General features: G+C 41.3%; 1 protein-coding gene across 4 annotated transcripts in view; it reads left to right on the top strand.

The window, feature by feature from the left end:
- LOC133652225 (atos homolog protein B) overlaps positions 1–24,450 on the top strand; it is an 86,640-nt gene that overhangs the window by 32,174 nt on the left and 30,016 nt on the right. For 3 of the 4 annotated variants that reach the window (XM_062050737.1, XM_062050738.1, XM_062050735.1), the window contains exon 3: positions 14,825–14,938. The gene's annotated coding sequence lies outside the window, so the exon portion shown is untranslated. Of the gene's footprint in view, positions 1–14,645; positions 14,939–24,450 lie in introns of those variants that run through there. The other variant, XM_062050736.1, reaches the window with a different exon arrangement.

Genomic DNA, 24,450 nt, shown 5'->3' with positions numbered 1-24,450 from the left:
AATAAAGCAATGGGAAAAAAAAAAAAACTAATTAAAAAAAAAATAATAATAAAGCAATACAAAAAAAAAAAAAAAAAAAAAACAGTAAAAAATTAAAAATGTTTTTATTAAAACATGTTTTAGACTCAGTACAGTATCATAGGAAAATAAATAAATCAATAATTAAAAAAAAAGAATAAGAAAAATATAAAATAAATAAATATCCTTCCATCCATTTTCTACCGCTTGTTCCTTTCGGAGTCGCTGGGGTGGGGGGCTGGAGCCTATCTCAGCTGCATTCGGGCAGAAGGCGGGGTACACCCTGGACAAGTCGCCACCTCATCACAGGGCCAACACAGATAGACAGACAACATTCACACTCACATTCACACACTAGGGACCATTTAGTGTTGCCAATCAACCTATCCCCAGGTGCATGTCTTTGGAGCAATACAAAATAAATAAATAAAGCAATAAAAAATAGAAAAATAAATGTATAAAGCAATAATTTTTTTTTTAACTCAGTACAGTTTCATAGGAAAATAAATGAAGCAATAAAAAACAAATAATATTTTATTTTTTTTAAATAAAGCAATAAAAAAATTTGTAAAGCAATATAAAATTGTTTTTGCTTTATTTTTTGTCCTGTGATACTGTGCTGAGTCTTTGATTTATTTTATACGATTTATATAAATAAAGCAATAAAAAAATAAAAAAAATAAAGCAAATAAAAAATAAATAAATAAATAAAACAATTTATAAAGCAATAAAAAATAAAAGGGTATTGCTTTATTTATTTTCCTATGATACTGTATGAGTCTTTAATTTATTGTGTACAATTTTATAACTTGTCTATTATTTGTGCACTTTCATTGTTGCAGTTGTTCTTGATTTATTGTTATGTCAATTGATTGACCACAGCTGTGACTATTTAGGTGCATCATTAGACATTAGTTTAACAATCCACACTACCTCTTCTCCCACGCTCATAAACACACTCACATGCCCAGTTTAAATATTTGAATATCTTTATTCCAGCAGAAACCGAGATGAAGGACATAACCTTCTTGCTGAATACAGACAGTACAACAGTATAAAAGCATGTGTTTAAAGTAAAAGTACACAGTGTTTACGAGATGTGTTGGACACAGTCAATGAAGAGTGAGACAGTAGGACGGTTCTATCAATAGCTTGTCAGGAACAGCACACGTCCCTAAGTTTGCTAAATAAAGATACACCAGCGAGGTGTGTTTGTGTCTGCAACAGAGAGTCTCTTTGACAGCTTCAGGCATGTTTTTTGGTGCACTTCATCCCCGCCCACCATGTGCGTCTTCGTCCGCCACTACGCTTTTCAAAATAGTTCTTGCCGAGTCAACACCTTATTAGCACAATGCACACGTTCCCCCTCCTGGTGCTCAGCTGATAAACTTTTTCCACATTCTCTATCTGCACTCATGCTGCAGATAAAGCCTTCCGGAGGTCGTATGCATGCTGCACACGACGTGCATGCGTGTGTGTGTGTGTGTGTGTGTGTGTGTGTGTGTGTGTGTGTGTGTGTGTGTGTGTGTGTGTGTGTGTGTGTGTGTGTGTGTGTGTGTGTGTGTGTGTGTGTGTGTGTGTGTGTGTGTGTGTGTGTGTGTGTGTGTGTGTGTGTGTGTGTGTGTGTACGTGTGTGTGTGTGCAAATAAGATAGCATGGGAGAGGGGAAGAGGGTGGAATGTATTGATATTCGCATCTTAAGGGTTTGTTTACACAACAACGACTCAGTCAAATTAGGAGTTTCGCGTTTGGGCAATCACAGCTCGGATCACTTATTTGCATATTTTTAGCACTCTATTGTGCATATTTTGGTGATGTGTCCACAAGTTACAGAAAATGTGCCCCTTTACTGATTATCTGGCCTTGATCGTAGGGCTGAGCGGTTTAGCTGAAACCTGTATCGCGATATAAGTGTTGTATATCGGTCGATATTGATAATTATTGACATATTTTATTATGACTTATAGACAATAAGAACCAGGAGCAAAATATGTTGAATTTAAACATTTGTATTTCAAATGTAACCTTCCTCTGATTATAATCCCCTCAGCTATCAAGACAGAAAGGAAAGGAAATGTCAACACAAGCATGGACATGATCAAATCACATTAAATAAACACTTACTGTAACAATAACCTCCTAAAATGAAGGTGCAAAAATAAGGAATAAGTAAGAAATTATTAATAAAGTGTAACAAAATAGTGCAAAAATGTAATCATAGAGAATAACTATTTTCTGCAGGTGTAGTGCCAGGAAGTTACGGCTTTGCTCTAAAGGGTGAGCACGGCTAAGATGGTGTGGTATTTGCGGTCAAGGTGACCTTTCCTGTTTTATCCATTTTGACTTTCTCTTCTCAATCCATGCAAAGAATCAACCACCAGACAACAAGATGGCGCAACCAAACTTGACAGTTGATACTGTTACCTGATTGGCTGTTAGCGTGTCACTCCCACTAATCAGAGATCACTTCCTGCGTTGCTCGGTTACCAGAGAGCGAGTGCCTTTGTCCATGCAACCAACCTTGCTTCGCAACTTCCGCTTTCTTCCAACGAAGAAGAAAACAATGATCCATCCATCCATCCATCTTCTTCCGCTTATCCGAGGTCGGGTCGCGGGGCAGCAGCCTAAGCAGGGAAGCCCAGACTTCCCTCTCCCCAGCCACTTCGTCCAGCTCTTCCCGGGGGATCCCGAGGCGTTCCCAGGCCAGCCGGGAGAGATAGTCTTTCCAACGTGTCCTGGGTCTTCCCCGTGGCCTCCTACTGGTCGGACGTGCCCTAAACACCTCCCTAGGGAGGCGTTCGGGTGGCATCCTGACCAGATGCCCGAACCACCTCATCTGGCTCCTCTCGATGTGGAGGAGCAGCGGCTTTACTTTGAGCCCCTCCCGGATGGCAGAGCTTCTCACCCTATCTCTAAGGGAGAGCCCCGCCACCCGGCGGAGGAAACACATTTCGGCCGCTTGTACCCGTGATCTTGTCCTTTCGGTCATAACCTAAAGCTCATGACCATAGGTCAGGATGGGAACATAGATCGACCGGTAAATTGAGAGCTTTGCCTTACGGCTCAGCTCCTTCTTCACCACAACGGATCGATACAGCGTCCGCATTACTGAAGACGCCGCACCGATCCGCCTGTCGATCTCACGATCCACTCTTCCCTCACTCGTGAACAAGACTCCAAGGTACTTGAACTCCTCCACTTGGGGCAGGGTCTCCTCCGCAACCCGGAGATGGCATTCCACCCTTTTTCCGGGCAAGAACCATGGACTCGGACTTGGAGGTGCTGATTCTCATCCCAGTCGCTTCACACTCAGCTGCGAACCGATCCAGTGAGAGCTGAAGATCCTGGCCAGATGAAGCCATCAGGACCACATCATCTGCAAAAAGCAGAGACCTAATCCTGCAGCCACCAAACCAGATCCCCTCAACGCCCTGACTGCGCCTAGAAATTCTGTCCATAAAAGTTATGAACAGAATCGGTGACAAAGGGCAGCTTTAGCGGAGTCCAACCCTCACTGGAAACGTGTCTGACTTACTGTCGGCAATGCGGACCAAGCTCTGATACTGATCATACAGGGAGCGGACCGCCACAATCAGACAGTCCGATACCCCATACTCTCTGAGCACTCCCCACAGGACTTCCCGAGGGACACAGTCGAATGCCTTCTCCAAGTCCACAAAGCACATGTAGACTGGTTGGGCAAACTCCCATGCACTCTCAAGGACCCTGACGAGAGTATAGAGCTGGTCCACAGTTCCACGACCAGGACGAAAACCGCACTGTTCCTCCTGAATCCGAGGTTCGACTATCCGGCGTAGCCTCCTCTCCAGTACACCTGAATAGACCTTACCGGGAAGGCTGAGGAGTGTGATCCCACGATAGTTGGAACACACCCTCCGGTTCCCCTTCTTACAGAGAGGAACCACCACCCCGGTCTGCCAATCCAGAGGTACCGCCCCCGATGTCCACGCAATGCTGCAGAGTCTTGTCAACCAAGACAGCCCCACAGCATCCAGAGCCTTAAGGAACTCCGGGCGGATTTCATCCACCCCCGGGGCCTTGCCAACCTCAGCCCCAGAAATAGGAGAGCCCACCACAGATTCCCCAGGCACTGCTTCTTCATAGGAAGACGTGTTGGTGGGATTGAGGAGGTCTTCGAAGTATTCCCTCCACCGATCCACAACATCCGCAGTCGAGGTCAGCAGAACACCATCCTCACCATACACGGTGTTTATAGTGCACTGCTTCCCCTTCCTGAGGCGGCGGATGGTGATCCAGAATCGCTTCGAAGCCGTCCGGAAGTCAATGATTTTTACTGATATCAATTGAGTGTTTATCGCAATATGTACTGATATCATATTATCACCCAGCCCTACTTGATCAACCTTTTATGCACAGATGTTCCGCATTAATTTGCATGTCCCGTGTCCCAGTGTTAGTTGATTTTGATAAAAAAAAAGTGATTGCGTGATCGCCATTGTCCATTAATGATCTTCTCTGGCTTACGCTGTGTCTCCATACACAGTGTATGGAATAAATCTTAAGTATCCTTATTATGTATTATTATCACCGGAGGACTTGGCTAAATATGTTAGACACTGAGGGAAAGACATGCTAATAGCTATGCTAACCGCTAAGCTAGCTTGAAACAACACCAAGAAATAAGTGCTTTTTCAAATTTAAGAAGTGTAGATGGAAACGTGTTACAGCACAAAGTAAGCATTTATTAACAAGTAGATTAGCAAGAGATAGTTGTTTTTTATCGTCACAAAATCTTTTTTACTTTTTAAAAAATTCATATTATGTTTATAAAGTCAAGAAATACGTCCCTGGACACATGAGGACTTTGAACATGACCAATGTATGATCCTGTAACTACTTGGTATCGGATCGATACCTACATTTGTGGTATCATCCAAAACTATTGTAAAGTATCAAACAACAGAAGAATAAGTGATTATTACATTTTAACAGAAGTGTAGATAGAACATGTTGAAACAGAAAATAAACAGATATTAACAGTAAATGAGCAGGTAGATTAATAATACATTTTTACAGTTTGTCCTTCATAATGTTGACATAATAATAAATGACACAATATGTTACTGCATACATCAGCAGACTAATTAGGAGCCTTTGTTTGTTTACTTACTACTAAAAGACAAGTTGTCTAGTATGTTCACTATTTTATTTAAGGACTAAATTACAATAATAAACATATGTTTCATGTACCCTAAGATTTTTTGTTACAATAAAGCCAATAATTAATTTTTTTGTGCTCCCTCTTTATTTAGAAAAGTATCGAAAAGTATCAAAATACATTTTGGTACCGGTACCAAAATATTAATATCGGGACAACCCTAGAACAGAGTGAAGCCTCTTGTCAGGCATCCACAATCTTTGTTTTGGTACGAGCAGGCGGGACCGCTAGCCTGCGTACACAGATTACACGGACATGGCCTGAGAAGCACTCCTAAGTACTGAAATTACGAAGAGAAAAGATCATTCCACAGCCACACATTTCTTATGTGGGAATATTTCATCTTCAAACATGAGCCTGTCAGCACGGAAGAACCAGCAAGTATCTTGTGTTGCCGTTGGCAACGAAATAGACAACAAAACAAACCACCCTTCCCAGTTTTTACAATTGGGGGGAAAAAACTGCACTTCAAGATGTTCCGAATTTCAACTATTTTGAGGTTATTGACCTTCTATTTATAATGTTGAAAAATACAGTCATGAAAACTATGTTTATTACATTTGAAAGGGTGACTTGCACTGTTGGATCAATCAAAGTTCATTAGACCAGCTATGAATCACAAGAGCTTCAAAGGGCCTCCCCTGATCTGAAACTGCAAGGAAAAACTCCAAAAGCTAGAGATGGGGGAAAAAAAGAAACCTTAGGAAGGGGCCGCAGATGTGGGCAATAGAGGCCGAGTGGGTACATCCATCCATTTTCTACCGCTTGTACCTAAATCAATACATCCATGATGAGGTGAGAGTCCAGTCCATCAGGAAGCTAGCAGTGGGTGGTCGGGGGTTTTCTTCCATGTAGAATAGTCAGCAACGTCACCAACTGGTGCACATAGAAGTGGTCCACCCCTGTCACCACTTGGAAGAGCTAGCGCTTGTTTGATCAGCCGTTTTACTGGCGTTTTACAGACACTGTTTGGAAACAATTAAGGTATGTCAGGAAACACTTATAAAATATTTTGCACCGTTATATATCTGCGTAAAAAAATTTTTCTTCTAAAATGTGTTGGGTATGGCCTAATATACTGGTGTGCTCTATAGCCCGGGAAGTACGGTATATTATTTTAATATATTTTGATTACATTAATGCTTAATTTGGCCACAGCTAATGTAAACTTTTCAACTATTCAACATTGTCAAAAGCTTACAATTTTGTCCATACAGACAATTGTAAGCTTTTTACTATATACTAAGGTTGTTTGGTATACCGGTACTAGTATAGTATCGCGGTACTAATGAATCAAAAACGAAACTATACTCTGTTTGAAAAGTATCGGTTCCCGGGCATGACGGCGCGTCATCACGTCGTGACATTTCTGGTTTTACGAGCAGAGGAGCATGTTCGGGAGCGCACACACATGGAGTACTTACAAGCAGACACGGTGTGTAGACAGAAAAGGGACGCATTTAGATAAAGGTGAAGTTATAACACTGAAACGCCCTCAGGAAGAGGTGCTTTAAGACATGGCTAGCTAGTTAGCGGCTAACATCCATTCACCGTCAGCAGTGTTTTAGCTACTTCTAAATCACTAATCATCGCCTCCATGGTGACAAATAAAGTAAGTTTCTTACATCCCCACCTTCTACCATCCTAGTCACGTCCGTTGTGTCCTTGGGCAAGAAACTTCACCCTTGCTCCTAATGGCTGCTGGTTAGCGCCTTGCATGGCAGCTCCCGCTCAGTGTGTGAATGTGTGTGTGAATGGGTGAATGTGGAAATACTGTCAAAGCGATTTGAGTACCTTGAAGGTAGAAAAGCGCTATACAAGTGTAACCCATTTATCATTTATAACATGTAACATTATCAGTGGAGGACAAGGAATAGCTAAACATGCTTCACTACACACCCTAGGACAGGGGTCGGCAACCCGCGGCTCCAGAGCCGCATGCGGCTCTTTAATCACTCTGATGCGGCTCAGCTGCATACTTGCTGACCCTCTTGATTTTTCCGGGAGACCTCCGATTTTCAGTGCCTCTCCCGAAAATCTTCCGGGGCAACAATATTGAGGGCATGCCGTGATTGATTGATTGATTGATTGAGACTTTTATTAGTAGGTTGCACAGTGAAGTACATATTCCGTACAATTGACCACTAAATGGTAACACCCGAATACGTTTTTCAACTTGTTTAAGTCGGGGTCCACTTAAATTGATTCATGATACAGATATATACTATCATATATACTATCATCATAATACAGTCATCACACAAGATAATCACATTGAATTATTTACATTATTTACAATCAGGGGTGTGGAGGGGGTGGGGGGTAGGATATGGACAGCAAGTAGTGGACATATAGAGAGAGAGAGAGAGAGATCAGAAGGCATAAGAAAAAGTATCTGCATTTGATTGTTTACATTTGATAATTAGCAATCCGGGGAGGGTGTTAGTTTAGGGTTGTAGCTGCCTGGAGGTGAACTTTTAGTGCGGTTTTGAAGGAGGATAGAGATGCCCTTTCTTTTATACCTGTTGGGAGCGCATTCCACATTGATGTGGCATAGAAAGCGAATGAGTTAAGACCTTTGTTAGTTCGGAATCTGGGTTTAACGTGGTTAGTGGAGCTCCCCCTGGTGTTGTGGTTTTGGCAGTCATTTACGTTAAGGAAGTAGTTTGACATGTACTTCGGTATCAGGGAGGTGTAGTGGATTTTATAGAGATTTTATACAGTGCAAGTTGTTTAACTCTGTCCTCCACCTTGAGCCAGCCCACTTTAGAGAAGTGGGTAGGAGTGAGGTGGGATCTGGGGTGGAGGTCTAGAAGTAACCTGACTAGCTTGTTCTGAGATGTTTGGAGTTTAGATTTGAGGGTTTTGGAGGTGCTAGGGTACTAGGAGGTGCATGCGTAATCGAAAAAGGGTTGAACGAGAGTTCCCGCCAGAATCCTCAAGGTGCTTTTGTTGACCAGAGAGGAGATTCTGTAGAGAAATCTCGTTCGTTGGTTAACCTTTCTGATTACCTTGGTTGCCATTTTATCACAGGAAAGGTTAGCCTCTAGAATGGAACCTAGGTAGGTGACCTCATCTTTCCTGGTGATAACAATGTCACCCACTTTTATGGTGAAGTCATTGACTTTCTTAAGGTTGATGTGGGACCCAAACAGGATGGATTCTGTTTTACCCAAGTGTATGGATAGCTTGTTGTCAGCGAGCCAGGTGCAAGTTCTACACAGCTCAGCACTGAAGATTTTCTCCACCTGTGACTTGTCCTTGCCGGATACCAGCAGGGCAGAGTCATCCGCAAACAAAAACAATTCACAGTCGCATGCCGATGACATGTCATTTATGTATATGAGGAACAGTAAAGGTCCCAATATACTGCCTTGGGGGACTCCACAGCTCACCGAGAGGGGGGGGGGGACACGGTGCCGTTCACCTCTACCACCTGCTCCCTCCCCTCCAAGTAAGATTGCATCCAGCTCCATGAGGTTTTGTTAAATCCGATTGCTCTGAGCTTATCCAACAGTATAGCGTGGTTAACGGTGTCAAAGGCCTTCTGAAGGTCCAGCATGACCATGCCGCAGTATTTGCCCGCGTCCACCTCATGTTTGATGTGGTCGGTCAGATAGAGAAGACATGTGTCAGTGGAGTGGTTAGTTCTGAAGCCGGATTGGAATTTGTACATGAGTTTATTAGTGGCAAGGTAACTATCGACCTGTTCATAAACTATTTTCTCCATTACTTTCGAAATGGAGCTGAGAATAGAAACAGGTCGGTAGTTGCCAGGTTCCAATTTGCTTCCTTTTTTAAAGAGGGGAGTTACTCTTGCTATCTTAAAATCTTTTGGTACTTGGCCTTGTGTAATTGATAGGTTTATTATGTGCGTTATGATCGGGGCAATGATGGAGGCAGAGTCCCTGAGGAATCTGGAGGGAATATTATCAAGGCCGGTGGCCTTGTTAGGGTGGAGCGCGCTCAATTTTTTAAACACCTCATCAGCTGTGACCATTTCTAATTTGAAATCATCGTTGGATACTCCTAGCTTTCTGTAGAAGGCTTTAATGTGTTCTACACCAAAGCGACCAGAGTGGTGGGACAGCTTGTTGACAAGAGTTGCGGCTATGCTGGTGAAAAAGATGTTAAGTCTGCTAGCTACCTCCATTTTGTCTGTAATGAGGGAGTCACAATCCTTGATGCTGATGTTGGTGAGTCTTGTTTTAAGTTTCTGGCTGCAACCAGGAAGCTGGTTGTTGAGAATTTTCCAGAGCTCACGTGGCTTATTTGTGTTTTCCTCTATTTTGTCGTTAATGTAATTTTTTTTTAAGGATTTAGTCAGGTTGGTTGACTTATTTCTTAATTTATTGCATTGCTTTTTGAGAGTTGAAAGGAGTAATTTGAGGTTAATGTTATTGGGTTGCTTATCTACTTCTGTTTTACATTTTTGGTATTCAGAGTATTTTCTGTCTCTGTCTTTAATGGCAGCTAATAGGTCCGGATTCATCCACGGTTCCGAGCGGGCTTTGATCCTGACTGTTTTCACGGGAGCCATGTCATTTAGTATCTTTAGGAACGCCGTTTTGAAGCGATCCCAAGCAACATCGACCAGGTTGCTCGCGAGCACAGGGGACCAGTCCCACTCATCTCATTTTAAATTGAAATTGTCATTGGAGTATTTTTTGAGGGATCTGGATTGGGCTGTTATGTGGCCATTGGTTTTGGGTTTTGCTATTTTGCGGGTGCAGAAGGTTAGATAGTGGTCGCTAAGACCACAGATCATGACCCCACTATTTTTTACTTTAGGCCGGTCTGAAGTGAGAATGAGATCTATGGTTGATTGGGTGGAATCACACACCCTTGTAGGTAGCGCTATTAGCTGGGAAAGACCGTGCAGATTACAAAACTTGCTGAAGGATCTGAAGACAGGCGCATCTTTGCGTTGAATATCTGTGCCGCTGAGTCGATGCCTTCTCCGATGACTGGGTCGTCCTCCACCGCCGCCGCCGAGCCTCCGACCGTATCTATGAACGGGGCGAAGTCCTCCGCCGAGCCGCCGATCGCTGGAGCACAGGTGAGCTTGGGCTGAGATGAGCCGGTAGCCGAGTTAGCTTCGATGGCGACGCTAGCAGTAGCATTGCTAGTCTTCGCCAGTCGGGACAACATTAACCGTGTTGTTGCAGGTCCAGGGTTGAGTTCAGTGTCTCCTGATAGTAGAATTAATAGTAGTATTATTGACTTTCTGTCTATCCTTCCAGTCAGGGGCATGTTCCCTTTGCCTCAATGGCCAGTCAAGCACGATGCTAACACGTTAGCTCCAAAGCCAAGGTGCTTCGCTGATGTATTGTCGTGGAGATAAAAGTCACTGTGTATGTCCATTTCGCGTTCTTGACTCTCATTTTCAAGAGGGTAAAGTATCCGAGGAGGTTTAAAATATAAATCCGTGATCCACAGTAGAAAAAGGAGGAAGTGTGGGATAACCCGAGCAGTTGTTTGAATTCCCGATCGGGAGCGAAAGAGAGTGCGACCGCTCATCTCGGCGTCCGTTTACTACTAATCCAGTGAGACATTGATGCACTAACATGATTATTTCTGCATAAACTCCTCGCTACTTTGGTTAAAGTTCTTATTTTCATATGGCGGCCAGATATAAGGGCGAGGCTTTTATTCCTTTCTACTTCAATTCCTGATGGCAGCGCCTTTAGCGTCCGATTTTACACTGTCTGCGTGCCGGCCCAGTCACATGTTGTATGCGGGCTCTGCCCTACACACGTACGTAACTGCAAGGCATACTTAGTCAACAGCCATACAGTTCACACTAAGGGTGGCCGTATAAAACAACTTTAACACTGTTACTAATATGCGCCACACTGTGAACGCACACCAAACAAGAATGACAAACACATTTCGGGAGAACATTCGCACCGTAACACAACATAAACACAACAGAACAAATACCCAGAATCCCATTCATCCCTAACTCTTCCGGGCTACATTATACACCCCCGCTACCACCAAACCCCCCCCCCCCCCCCCCATCCCCCAACCACACCCACCTCAACCGACGCATGGAGGGGGGGTATAATGTAGCCCGGAAGAGTTAGGGATGCATGGGATTCTGGGTATTTGTTCTGTTGTGTTTATGTTGTGTTACGGTGCGGATGTTCTCCCGAAATGTGTTTGTCATTCTTGTTTGGTGTGGGTTCACAGTTTGGCGCATATTTGTAAGAGTGTTAAAGTTTTTTTATACGGCCACCCTCAGTGTAACCTGTATGGCTGTTGACTAAGTATGCCTTGCAGTCCCTTACGTGTCTCTGCAGAAGCCTCATACAACATGTGACTGGGCTGGCACGCTGTATGTACAGGTTGTAGAGGGTGCTAAAGGCAGTGCCATCACAGCACGCCCTTATTATTGTTGTTTGGGTGAAAATCAGCAGACATCCACTAGAATAGTTGCCCTGAATTTCGGGAGTCTCCCGTAAAAATCGGGAGGGTTGGCAAGTATGATGCTGTCAAGCGCCATTCATATAAAACTCGCGGGCCGCACTAACATTACATTTTCATATTAAGGTGCGGGCCGCAAAATAACGTCTCGCGTGTCTGGTTTATACATAGCACGAAGCAAAAAAAAAAACTTTGTATGCAGTGTTATTTCATTTTAAATTTCAGAAGAGTTTTGTGGCTCCCATTGTTTGCTTGAATTTGTGAAACGGGTCAAAATGGCTCTTTGAGTGGTAAAGGTTGCCGACCCCTGCCCTACGATGATACAATAGCTCACCGCTAACAGCAAGCTAGCACCCTTGAATGTAAACAAATGCCATGGGTGAATCTACACCTGACATCCACTGTAATGATCCCAAGTACAATAGTGTATCTACTCGATACTACTATGATTACATCGATATTTTTTATCTTTTTTCCTTTTAAAAAATAATCATATTATATTTATAAACTCAGGAAATATGTCCCTGGACACATGAAGACTTTGAATAACTACTTGGTATCGGATCGATACCTAAATTTGTGGTATCATCCAAAAATAATGTAAAGTATCAAACAACAGAAGAATAAGTGATTATTACATTTTAACAGAAGTGTAAATAGAATGTGTTGAAACAGAAAATAAGCAGATATTTACAGTAAATGCACAAGTAGAATAATAATCAATTTTTACAGTTTGTCCCTCATATTTTTGACAAAATAATAGAATGATAAATGACACAATATGTTACTGCATACGTCAGCAGACTAATTAGGAGCCTTTGTTTGTTTACCTACTACTAAAAGACAAGTTGTCTACTATGTTCACTATTTTATTTAAGGACCAAATTGCAATAATAAACATATGTATAATGTACCCTAAGATTTTTTGTTGAAATAAAGCCAATAATGAAATTTTTTGTATTTTTTTCTTTGTTTCTTTAGTTTATTTCGAACATAAACACACTTACAGCATAATACATCACACGATTTCATATCATTTCACTTTATATCATGTCCGAAAAGGAGTAGGAAGAAGCAAAGCTTATTTAATCCTACCCCTTTCCCACTTTAGAGCGTTTACAAATATATTCATTCATTTACTGACTTTTTCTTATAGTAAAATGACATCCGTGAATGAGTAATACAACAGTTTTGTAATATATAATTAAGTCAGTCATTATTAACATACTGAGATGAAGAATATCTTATTTTCAATAAGGTTGAAAGTATTTATCATAAATCTTCTTCTTTGTACTTTGTAAGCACTATTAATTTGAACAACCTCTTAAATTGGATCATATCAGTACAATGTTTAACTTCTTTACTTAATCAATTCCATAATTTAATTCCACATACTGATATGCTAAAGGTTCTAAGTGTTGTACGTGCATACAAATGTTTTAAATTAGATTCGCCTCTAAGGTTATATTTCTCCTCTTTAGTTGAGAAGAATTGTTGTACATTCTTTGGTAGCAGGTTATAGTTTGCTTTGTACATAATTTTAGCTGTTTGCAATTTTACCAAATCATCGAACTTTAATATTTTTGACTCAATAAATAAAGTCTTTGTATGTTCTCTATATCCAACATTATGTATCAGTCTAACTAAGGCCTGGGCAAAATACGGCCCGCGGGCCACATGCGGCCCATTAAGATTTTCAATCCGGCCCGCCGGACGTTCTACATAATTTTTTTTAGACCTTTAACATCAAAATTGTTTTTAAATTACTGTAAGTCTTGAACTATAGAAAATATTTCAATGATTGAAATCTGCGCTTTTGAGTGTTATAGGAGTTATTACGGTAATCTACGTCACAGCAGCTCAGACCAGGAAAAAAGCAGAGTGGGCGGGGTTTGTTTTCAGAGCAGCCAGCCCCAAACGCATGTGTCAGGAACAGATGCGGAAGCAAATTTATACAAAAAATTTCTGGATAAAAGTGATAATATAGCATACTGTAGGTGTTTACTACCCTTTGCATTCATATTTTGCGGTTTGTTACATTTGTGTTGTGTTTTGCTTGATTGTAAAAGATATCTATTGATGAGCTGGTCTGAGAAGTAAAAGAGGAGCTATGTTCATATGTTGTTAATATTCAGTGTTTTATTGTTCGTAGTTAATATTTTAAATCCCACATTTTAGGTGTCCAATTCAGTAAAAAACTGTAAAATTCCATTCTGTTTTTTTGAGGTGGTCTGTCATAACGTTTTTAGAATTCTATCGAACATTGTGACTTTGGTATTAGTGTTCCAGAAAAAAAGGACCCAAATACACATACTGGACAGCAGATATTTACAGCTAAATGTGTATATATCATTTATAAACACATACTCATACCCAGACACATTTTGTCTCTCAATGTGGCCCCCGAGTCAAAATATTTGCCCAGCTCTGGTCTAACTGATCTACGGTTAACGAATGTAGCGCACATTTGTAGTTATTTCCCCATATTTCTGCACAATAACTCAGATAGGGTAACACTAGTGAGCACTAGAGATTAGAAAAGTAGATTAGTATTTAGAAAAGTATCGAAATACATTTTGGTACCGGTACCAACATATTGGTATCAGGACAACAGTAATGCATTAATTAGCATTAGATGTATTGATGCCTGCAGAAACCCTTTGACAGCAGTAGTTTTTATGCTGCGTGTGTAACTTGACCCGTGTTATCATGTACACACGCGCGTGGAGATACCACCACCCACGTTACTTCAAGATGTCACTGGTGGACATTTAAACACGAACTCACATTGTTTGAGTCTTACTTCTGCGCAACTGGCAGGTGGGCGGTGCCTGGTGAGGCCACGCCTGCCTCTGTCCCCTCAGCCTATCAGGAGCCTGACCCCCCTTTTCTCCAGCCAATCAGCGAGCGCCATCACCCTTCCCCCCCCCCCCCTGTCTCGTCCTCTCAGTGCTGAGTGTGCAAAGCTTTGCTAACAGCTGAGAGGAAGCAAGCAGCAGAAGAGAGCAGGGAGGGACGCAGTCAAGGGAGAGGAGGGGAATAACAAGCATGTGAGGGAGCTTTTGTGCAGGACATGATATGCAGCGCCGCCAGGGGGAGAAAGGAAGAAGAAAAGCGAGGGAAGGGAGGGCTGAGAGTTGTTGATGTCTTCCTGAGCTGCATGTGTGTGTGACTCAGGGCGGACGCAGGCAGAGGAAAGACTGCCAGCACGGGAGGGGACAAGGCGACCTGACCCCGGTGGACGCCTCGGCCAGGCCGGACCAAACCGAGGAAGAAGTTTCGGTGTCGAGGGTGAGTGTCACACGTCCTCACTCTCCATGCTGAATGTCAAACATGACAACGACATTGTCCAGACCGCCTTCTCAGCAACTATGTCCCCACACGGCCAGACACACACACACTCACACACACACACACACACACACACACACACACAAGCTTGCCTTTTGTATCTGTGTGTGTGTTCAGTGAATCACCATCTCACGCTCACAAGTTTCAATCAACTTTTGCTTCCTGTTTCTGTGTTTGACTCATAAACACACACACACACACAAACACACGTTCTTGTACTTCTTACCTTCTTGAGACCTCCGAAAAATGCCTACCTCTTTAGGACCACCCTTTCTAGATATATAAAGATCTGTATTTACAATATTAATAATATATACATACTATGCAATATATAAAAAAGGTAAGGTTTTACCGTATTTTTCGGACCATAGGGCGCACCGGATTAAAAGGCGCACTGCCGATGAGGGGGTCTGTTCAGGTCCATTTTCATACAAAAGGCGTACCGGACTATAAGGCGCATTAAAGGCCTACTGAAATGATTTTTTTTATTTAAACGGGGATAGCAGATCCATTCTATGTGTCATACTTGATCATTTCGCGATATTGCCATATTTTTGCTGTAAGGATTTAGTAGAGAACATCGACGATAAATTTCGCAACTTTTGGTCGCTGATAAAAAAAAAGCCTTGCCTGTACCGGAAGTAGCGTGACGTCGCAGGTTGAAGGGCTCCTCACATTTCCCCATTGTTTACACCAGCAGCGAGAGCGATTCGGACCGAGAAAGCGACGATTACCCCATTAATTTGAGCGAGGATGAAAGATTTGTGGATGATAAACGTGAGAGTGAAGGACTAGAGTGCAGTGCAGGACGTATCTTTTTTCGCTCTGACCGTAACTTAGGTAAAAGGGTTCATTGGATTCCACACTTTCTCCTTTTTCTATTGTGGATCACGGATTTGTATTTTACACCACCTCGGATACTATATCCTCTTGAAAATGATAGTCGAGAACGCAAAATGGACATTCACAGTGACTTTTATTTCCACGACAATACATCGGTGAAGCACTTTAGCTACGGAGCTAACGTGATAGCATCGGGCTTAACTGCAGATAGAAACAAAAGAAATAAACCCCTGACTGGAAGGATAGACAGAAAATCAACAATACTATTAAACCATGGACCTGTAACTACACGGTTAATGCTTTCCAGCCTGGCGAAGCTTAACAATGCTGTTGCTAACGACGCTATTGAAGCTAACTTAACTATGGGACCTCACAGAGCTATGCTAAAAACATTAGCTATCCACCTACGCCAGCCAGCCCTCATCTGCTCATCAACACCCGTGCTCATAGATGCGGTCGGCGGCTAGCATCGGATAGCGCGTCTGCTATCCTCAAAGTCCTCCTGGTTGTGTTGCTGCAGCCAGCCGCTCCCACCTACAGCTTTCTTCTTTGCAGTCTTCATTGTTCATTATACAAATTGCAAAAGATTCACCAACACAGATGTCCAGAATACTGTGGAATTTTGCGATGAAAACAGAGCTTTTTGTATTGCATACAATGGTGTCCGAATAATTCCGTTTCAACCGTTGACGTCACACGCATACATCATCATTCATAGACGTTTTCAACCGGAAGTTTCGCGGGAAATTTAAAATTGCACTTTATAAGTTAACCCGGCCGTATTGGCATGTGTTGCAATGTTAAGATTTCATCATTGATATATAAACTATCAGACTGCGTGGTCTGTAGTAGTGGGTTTCAGTAGGCCTTTAAAGGAGTCATATTATGTTTTTTTTCTAAATGTAAAACACTATCTTGTGGACTACATTAAAGTTAAAGTACCAATGATTGTCACACACACACTATGTGTGGTGAAATTATTCTATGCATTTGACCCATCACCCTTGATCACCCCCTGGGAGGTGAGGGGAGCAGTGAGCAGCAGCTGTGGCCGCGCCCGGGAATAATTGTTGGTGATTTAACCCCCAATTCCAACCCTTGATGCTGAGTGCCAAGCAGGGAGGTAATGGGTCCCATTTTTATAGTCTTTGGTATGACTCGGCCGGGGTTTGAACTCACAACCTACCGATCTCAGGACGAACACTCTACATGTAATGGTGGTTCTTTGGTCAAAATGTTGCATAGATGATGTTTTACAGATCATCTTCAAGCCGCTTTCTGACAGTCTCTTCAGGCTGCACCGTTTTGTGGGCGGTCTTATTTACTCCCCGTCATCTTTGTTGTAGCGGTGTAGCGTGCAAGGACGGGTGTGGAAGAAGTGTCAAAAGATGGAGCTAACATTTTGAATGACATTCAGACTTTACTTTAATCAATAACGGAGCAGCATCTCCTCATCCGTGGATCACTAGTGCAACAACAACGCCGGAAATGTGTGCCATAAAAAAACGTCCAACCGGAACTCTCTAATAACTAAAGTTCCGTGGGTGAATTATGTAAACTCACTACAGTTTTTAGAGCTTTAATAGCTAGTCTACTGACAGATATAAGTAACAACTTTACCCTACTTTATATTACAAATAGCAACAGTGTAGGATCAATGCCACATAAGAAGGTGGAGAAGAAGAAGAAGCTTATTGACTACAATTGCAAACACGCTCACATTTTCAGGACTTATGCTAACCCAAATACAGATCAGCAGGTACCAGAAGGTAAGAAAAGTTGGTTCTGCATAATACTGCGAAACAAACCGCCAGATAATGTCTGCTAATAGGTGCCATTTTGCGGTCCTTATACATGCAACATAATAATACTCGTATGTTTAATGCACCGACAATCCATCAAGCGAAGCAGCTTCATAGCTTACCGAAGTCGTACTAAAAACATTTTGACAGATTTTTGATTGCCGTGTGTAATGTTCTATATTCTCAATGGAACATTTAAAGTTTTGGTGTTGTTTACTTGAGTCATATTGCAGTCTACAAGTATCTCTTATGTGTGACTGCCATCTACTGGTCACACTTATCATTACACTATGTACCAAATAAAATTGCTTCGAGGTCAGTAAGCACAACCAAAATTATGCTGTATATTAGGCGCACTATATTAGGTTATAAGGCGCACTGTCGATTTTTGAGAAAATGAAAGGATTTTAAGTGCGCCTTATAGTCTGAAAAATACAGTACTTTTTTAAAATTATTTTTGTTTCTAATTGGTTTTTAATATTCATTATTTAGTTCAAGTTATTACAGTATGTCTCTATATAAATGTGTTAGATTTTTTATAAATGTTGGCCAACGGGGTTGCATTTCAATTTCTTGCACACACTTATTACATATGTTGGCCAGAGGGGGAGCACCTCAATTTCTTAACACACTTTTGTTATTTCATATGTTGACCAGAGGGGGAGCACTTTTAAAACCAACACACAGTCAATTTGATAAATCCCTCCTTTTTGTATGGCGTCACATTAGTACCAAAAATCCAAGCGCGTGAAAACTGTTATCGCGCGCTGATTCTCCACTTCGTGCGCGCGCGCGACACCCTTTTGTGCGCGCGTGGTGCCTTTGTGCGCGCGCTGTCTCGGTCTGTGCGCTGTCATGTTTCATTTTGGTACTTTGGGGGCGGGCATGCTTAGACCGCCCCTTCTTTCTGATTGGCTTTGAGCAATCAGAAGTATAGCAGGGCGGGTCATCGTCAATATGTATCAAGATTTACGGAGGAAGAAGTGGATAAAAAAATGTTGGCTGAAAAAGAGGTAAGTTATTGAACTGGTTTGGAGTGATTGTAAGGGTACTATTACTAAAAATAATAATAATAAATTTTTATTTATAAAACACTTTTCATACATTTAAAATGCAGCTCAAAGTGCTTTACATAGTTAAAAACAAAATGAGAAATAACACCCACACCCCATGAAGACAGTCAAACATGTACATACAAATAAACAAACAACAACAACAATAATAATAACAACACAATGACAATAGCCAATCACAGGAACCCTCTGGACGTGGAGATCCAGAGGGCTCTTTGAGGAAACACTAGATGATCAAATAAATGGATTAAAAATAATTAAAATACACATCAGGTAAAAGTCCAAAAATAATATGAAATAAGATAAGATACATAAAACATAAAAATAAACTACAATATGAAAAACTATAAAATAAAATAAAATACAATAAAAACTGAAATATAAATATAATAAGACCATATAAAAATAGGCTAAGATATGATAAAACATAAAAATAAGCTAAGATATGATAAAACATAAAAATAACTAATACTAATAGAATAATCCTGCACATTGGGCCTAATATTTGTGTAGTAAAGTGGTTTTTGAATTCGAGCAATGTAATCTGAAAGATGTTTAAAATATCAACAATTAATGTTAATATTTTTGAAACAATATACTTCTCATAACATGAGTATTTGTGTGCATGAGAGAGTGTAAAGAAAAGCATTGCTATAGTTTCACTTCATCTGCCTTTTTTTACAACCTACTTGAAGTTGTATTTTTTTTTCTTCTTTTTTTTTTATAAAGCCAATCAGAAAGAAGGGGCGGTCTAAGCATGCCCGCCCCCAAAGTACCAAAATGAAACATGACAGCGCGCAGAAAGGCACAGCGCGCGCGCAGAAAGGCACAGCGCGCGCGCAGAAAGGCACAGCGCGCGCGCAGAAAGGCACAGCGCGCGCGCAGAAAGGCAAAGCGCGCGCGCGCAGAAAGGCAAAGCGCGCGCGCACAAAGGCACCACGCGCCCGCAAAAGGGTGTCGCGCGCGCGCATGAAGTGGAGAATCAGCGCGCGATAACAGTTTTTACGCGCTTGGATTTTTGGTACTAATGTGACGCCATATTTTTGGGACCACCCTCATTTTGATAGATTTCACCACCAGGGGTGAAAATGAGACATTCTCTATTAGATGCAATGGTTTTCCGTATTGGGACCATGATTTATGTCCTAACTTGTTCACACCTCCTCATATGGAAGGTACTTTTCCTTCTTGGTGTCTCAAGAAGGGTAGAAATACAAAAACACACACACACACAGACTGTCATTCCATCCCCCTTGTCCACGAGGCGACATCAGATTTCCACACTCCTCCGGCTGCAATCTAATCAGCAGGTTGACGGCTGAGCGGGGGAAACTGGGTTGGTGTGTTAAAAGTGCTGCACGTGTGTGTTTGTGTGTTGACGAGGTAAAAAGAGGTCTGGCACAAACCCGATGAGACAATCGAGAAGAATTCAGAAGGCTATTATCGTGAGTAACTGAGGTCAATGAAGGATACATTTACATGGCAACATCATAAAGCCAACTTTTTGTATGCCGCCAGCTTTTTATACAGAACCCTCCAAACCAGGATGTTGCCTGTTATTGTGGCTGCTTTCACACAGAACCATGCCGTCATCGTATAATTAGGGCCCAGGTAAACAGAGGTGGGTAGTAACATGCTACTACCCTATTGTCCGGGCTATAGAGCGCACCGGTATATAAGCCACACCCACTAAATTTTAGAAGAACAAAATATTCCATAAGTTAATCGCAGATGTGAAATTAGTTATTTACACAGAAAGATTTTGTAAATGTTTTTTAACATAATTGTTTCAGTGGCAGTAAAACGGCTGATCAAACAAAACAGAAGTCATCGTTATGGACCCGCTTGCTGCTAAACCGACTCAACAACTCCATAGTGATGTTTTGGTGAATTCAAGAAACTGAAACAATACAAAAAGAACGCCTTTGTAAGTTAGTACTTACAAAGACACTTGTAAACAAGTTAGCATAGTAGCTAATGCTAACAACTCAAGCTTGTTTATATTAGGAGCATGTACAAATATGCTTGAAATGTGGGACTGTTTAGTAGGTATGATTTTTTTTTTTTTTTGTTATATTGTAAAACATACAAACATTGCTTGGAGCGATGAGGAAACCGTAGGAGTAGAAAAGCGATTGACGACCATAAGACGGAACGGCACTTCAATGTGTGAAACAGAAGGAAATACTGTAGATTTGAGCGGACTCGTCCAAAAGATGGTGCCATAGCAAAAACAATAACACACATTTTCAGTCTCTATTACTACTTAGTTTGTTGTATACAAAAAATTATTGCCGTTAGCGAAGAAAAATCCATAGATTCGCTGCACCTTTGTATAAACCGTAGGGTTCAAAGCTTTGGAAAAAAGTATTGGCTTATAGTTCGTAACATACAGTACTTAAAAGGGACCTTTTATGCAAAACCAACTTTTCTTACCAATTGGTACCTTTTCAAATTTTCTTGTAATCAGACAATATTTTCGGTATATTAAATGGAATATACCGAAAATGTTGTCTGATTATAAAAAAAATGTGCAAAGTATATGAATAAGAAGACATTATGAACCTTTTTGAGCAACCAATTGGTACCTGTTTATGTATTTGGGATCTGCATAAGTCCTGACATTTTGAAACGAACAATGGAGGCATGGCGGAGATATTTATAAAATAATCTTGCCTTCCTATATACTTCCTCCAAACAAGCCGTTTTTCAGTAGCGAGTGACGTATTTGTCACTAGTAATGTCAGAGGATATCTCCATACATGGTAGAAGTTTATCCGGAGAGCTTTGCGCGAGTCCGCCATTGTAGTCAATAAGCTTCTTTTTCGCTATCCTCTGGGGCAGACTGGCTCGTACATGCACATGCACCCTCCGCTGTTACCATTTCTAATACACCGTAGCGTAGGGTTGTACGGTATACCGGTATTAGTATAGTACCGCGACACTAATTAATAATTTTCGGTACTATCATTTTCGGTACCGTATGTTTATGAACTCAGGAAATATGCCCCTGGACACATGAGGACTTTGAATATGACCAATGTGAGATCTTGTAACTACTTGGTATCGGATTGATACTTAAATTTGTGGTATCATCCAAAACTAATGTAAAGTATCAAACAACAGAAGAATAAATGATTATTACATTTTAACAGAAGTGTAGATAGAACATGTTGAAACAGAAAATAAGCAGATATTAACAGTAAATGAACAAGTAGATTAATAATAAATTTTTACAGTTTGTCCCTCATAAAGTTGACAAAATAATAGAATGATAAATGACACAATATGTTACTGCATACGTCAGCAGACTAATTAGGAGTCTTTGTTTGTTTACTTTCTGCTAAAAGACAAGTTGTCTAGTATGTTCACTATTTTATTTAAGGACTTAACTGCAATAATAAACATATGTTTAATGTACCCTAAGATTTTTTGTTAAAATAAAGCCAATAATGCAATTTGTTGTAGTTCCCTTTATTTAGAAAAGTACCGAAAAGTACTGAAACATTTTTAGTACCGGTACCAAAATATTGGTATCATTACAACACTACCGTAGCGTGTAGTTTGAACTTATATCTGTCTGTAGCCTCGCTATGGAAGCGCTAAAAACGACAACATGGATGACAGTAGAAGACAGTAGAAATGGAGACTCATAAATAAGACCGCCCACAAAACAGCGACGAGATAGTCAGAAAGCGGCTTAAAAACGGTCTTTAAAACATACTCTGTGCAAAGTTTTGAACGAAAACTAATATTACAAGTTATATAGACCTTAAGAAAAACAAATCTTAATATGACCCTTTTGAATAGAACTTACTATGCAAAAACAACTTTGTTTTTGTGTGTATTTGGGATCCTCATAAGTCCCGAAAATGAGAAATGAAACCACGGAGGCTTGGCGGAGACATTTATAAAACAATCTTGCCTTCTTTGAAACTTGTTCCAAAAGAGCTGTTTAGAATTTGAGACTCAGGTCCTGTATTTTAGAGTGGGCGGGGCTAACACTATTGGGGTCCAATGATGGCTTTGGTCTGAAGCCTGGGACTTTGGAAGGCTTCGAAAACAAGGCGGCTAAGGAGGATGTACTTGTCCTTTTTGGGGAGTTTGTGGTAGACATGTTGGACCTTTCGGAGTATGTACAATAGGTTCTGCAACTAACGATTATTTTGATAGTCGATTAGTCAGCGATTATCAGCAGGTGCCAGAAGGTAAGAAAAGTTGCTTTTGCATAATATTGCGAAACAAAACGCCAGAAAATGTCTTACATTATACACACACCATAATAATACTCTTATGTTGAAGCACGGTACAATCCATCAAGCGGTACGGCTTTATAGCTTACCAAAGTCGTACTAAAACATTTTGATAGATTTTTGAGCGCCGTGTGTAATGTTCTATATTTTCAATGGAACATATAAAATGTTGGTGTTGTTTATTTGAGTCGTATTGCCATCATATTGCAGTTTACACACATATCTCTTATGTTTGACTGCCATCTATCGGTCACACTTATCATTTCTCCATCTACCAAATAAAATAGCTTCGAGGTCGGTAAGCAAAACCAGAATTATTCCGTACATTAAGCGCACTGTCGAGTTTTGAGGGGGAAAAAAGGATTTTAAGTGCGCCTTATAGTCTGGAAAATACGGTATACAATTATGAAGGACTAATCTCTCCACAAGGCATAAACAACAATGGTGCAATAATGCATTAATAAAGTACAAATGCAAACATTTACCCCCCTTATAAAAAAGTAGTTAAAGTAGGATCATTTATTCAAGTTCCGCCTTTAAGACCAAGATATTTACCAGTACTTTTTCAAGTAACCAATCAGTTAATACATGTGATCGGTTTCGGCCGATCTCACTCATGGATCAACAACCCGAGTCGTGTGGCCTCTGCCAAGTCTCAGAAGTCATTGCGAGTTCAAAATAGGGTCCGTAATCAAGTGGGACCTAGCATGTAGCCTTTGGGTGCACCAGTGATCCCTGACACTGGCGACAACTATAAATACCCACGGTCGACAGTGTGCGATTCTTCTTACCCGTACCCTCGGGGTACATTTCTGGCACTAGGTTTTCCTTTGTAAACCGGATCTGTTTGACGTCGACAGCCCGAATTAGCTGCTGCCCGCTATGAGTGTCACCAGGTTTACGTCATGACACCGAGTGTTCTAACCTCTGAAAGGTAGACGCTGTGGGACTGTTGGGACGTGTGAGTAATTGCAGGTGACCAAGGCTTCACGCCTCACATCGTCTCTAAGGTAAACCACCGTGTGTGTGGTGCTACCTGCTACACGCTGTCAGCATCTGTTTGCCTTTGAGGATACACACCCAACACCTTTTTTACTGCCAAGTATGTCCTTACCCTTCATCCTTCCTTTTAATAGTCTTTTTTTTTTTATGTCATTAGTTTACAGTAGGCACTACGGTTGTATGGTATACCGGTTCTAGTATAGTATCGCGGTACTAATGAATCATAAACGGTACTATACTCTGTTTGAAAAGTACCGGTTCCCCATTTTTCTTTTTAACGGGCATGACGGCGGGTCGTCACGTCATGACATTGCTGGTTTTACGAACAGAGGAGCATAACACTGAAACGCCCTCAGGAAGAGGTGCTTTAAGACATGGCTAGCTAGCTAGCGGCTAACGTCCATTCGCAGTCGGCAGTGTTTTAGCTTCTTCTAAATCACTAATACTGGCCTCCTTGGCGACAAATAAAGTAAGTTTCT

The sequence above is a fragment of the Entelurus aequoreus genome, linkage group LG06 (genome assembly GCF_033978785.1).
Source record: "Entelurus aequoreus isolate RoL-2023_Sb linkage group LG06, RoL_Eaeq_v1.1, whole genome shotgun sequence".
NCBI lineage: Eukaryota > Metazoa > Chordata > Actinopteri > Syngnathiformes > Syngnathidae > Entelurus > Entelurus aequoreus.
The sequence above is the reverse complement of the archived record's forward strand: the minus strand, read 5'-3'. Positions and strand labels throughout refer to the sequence as shown.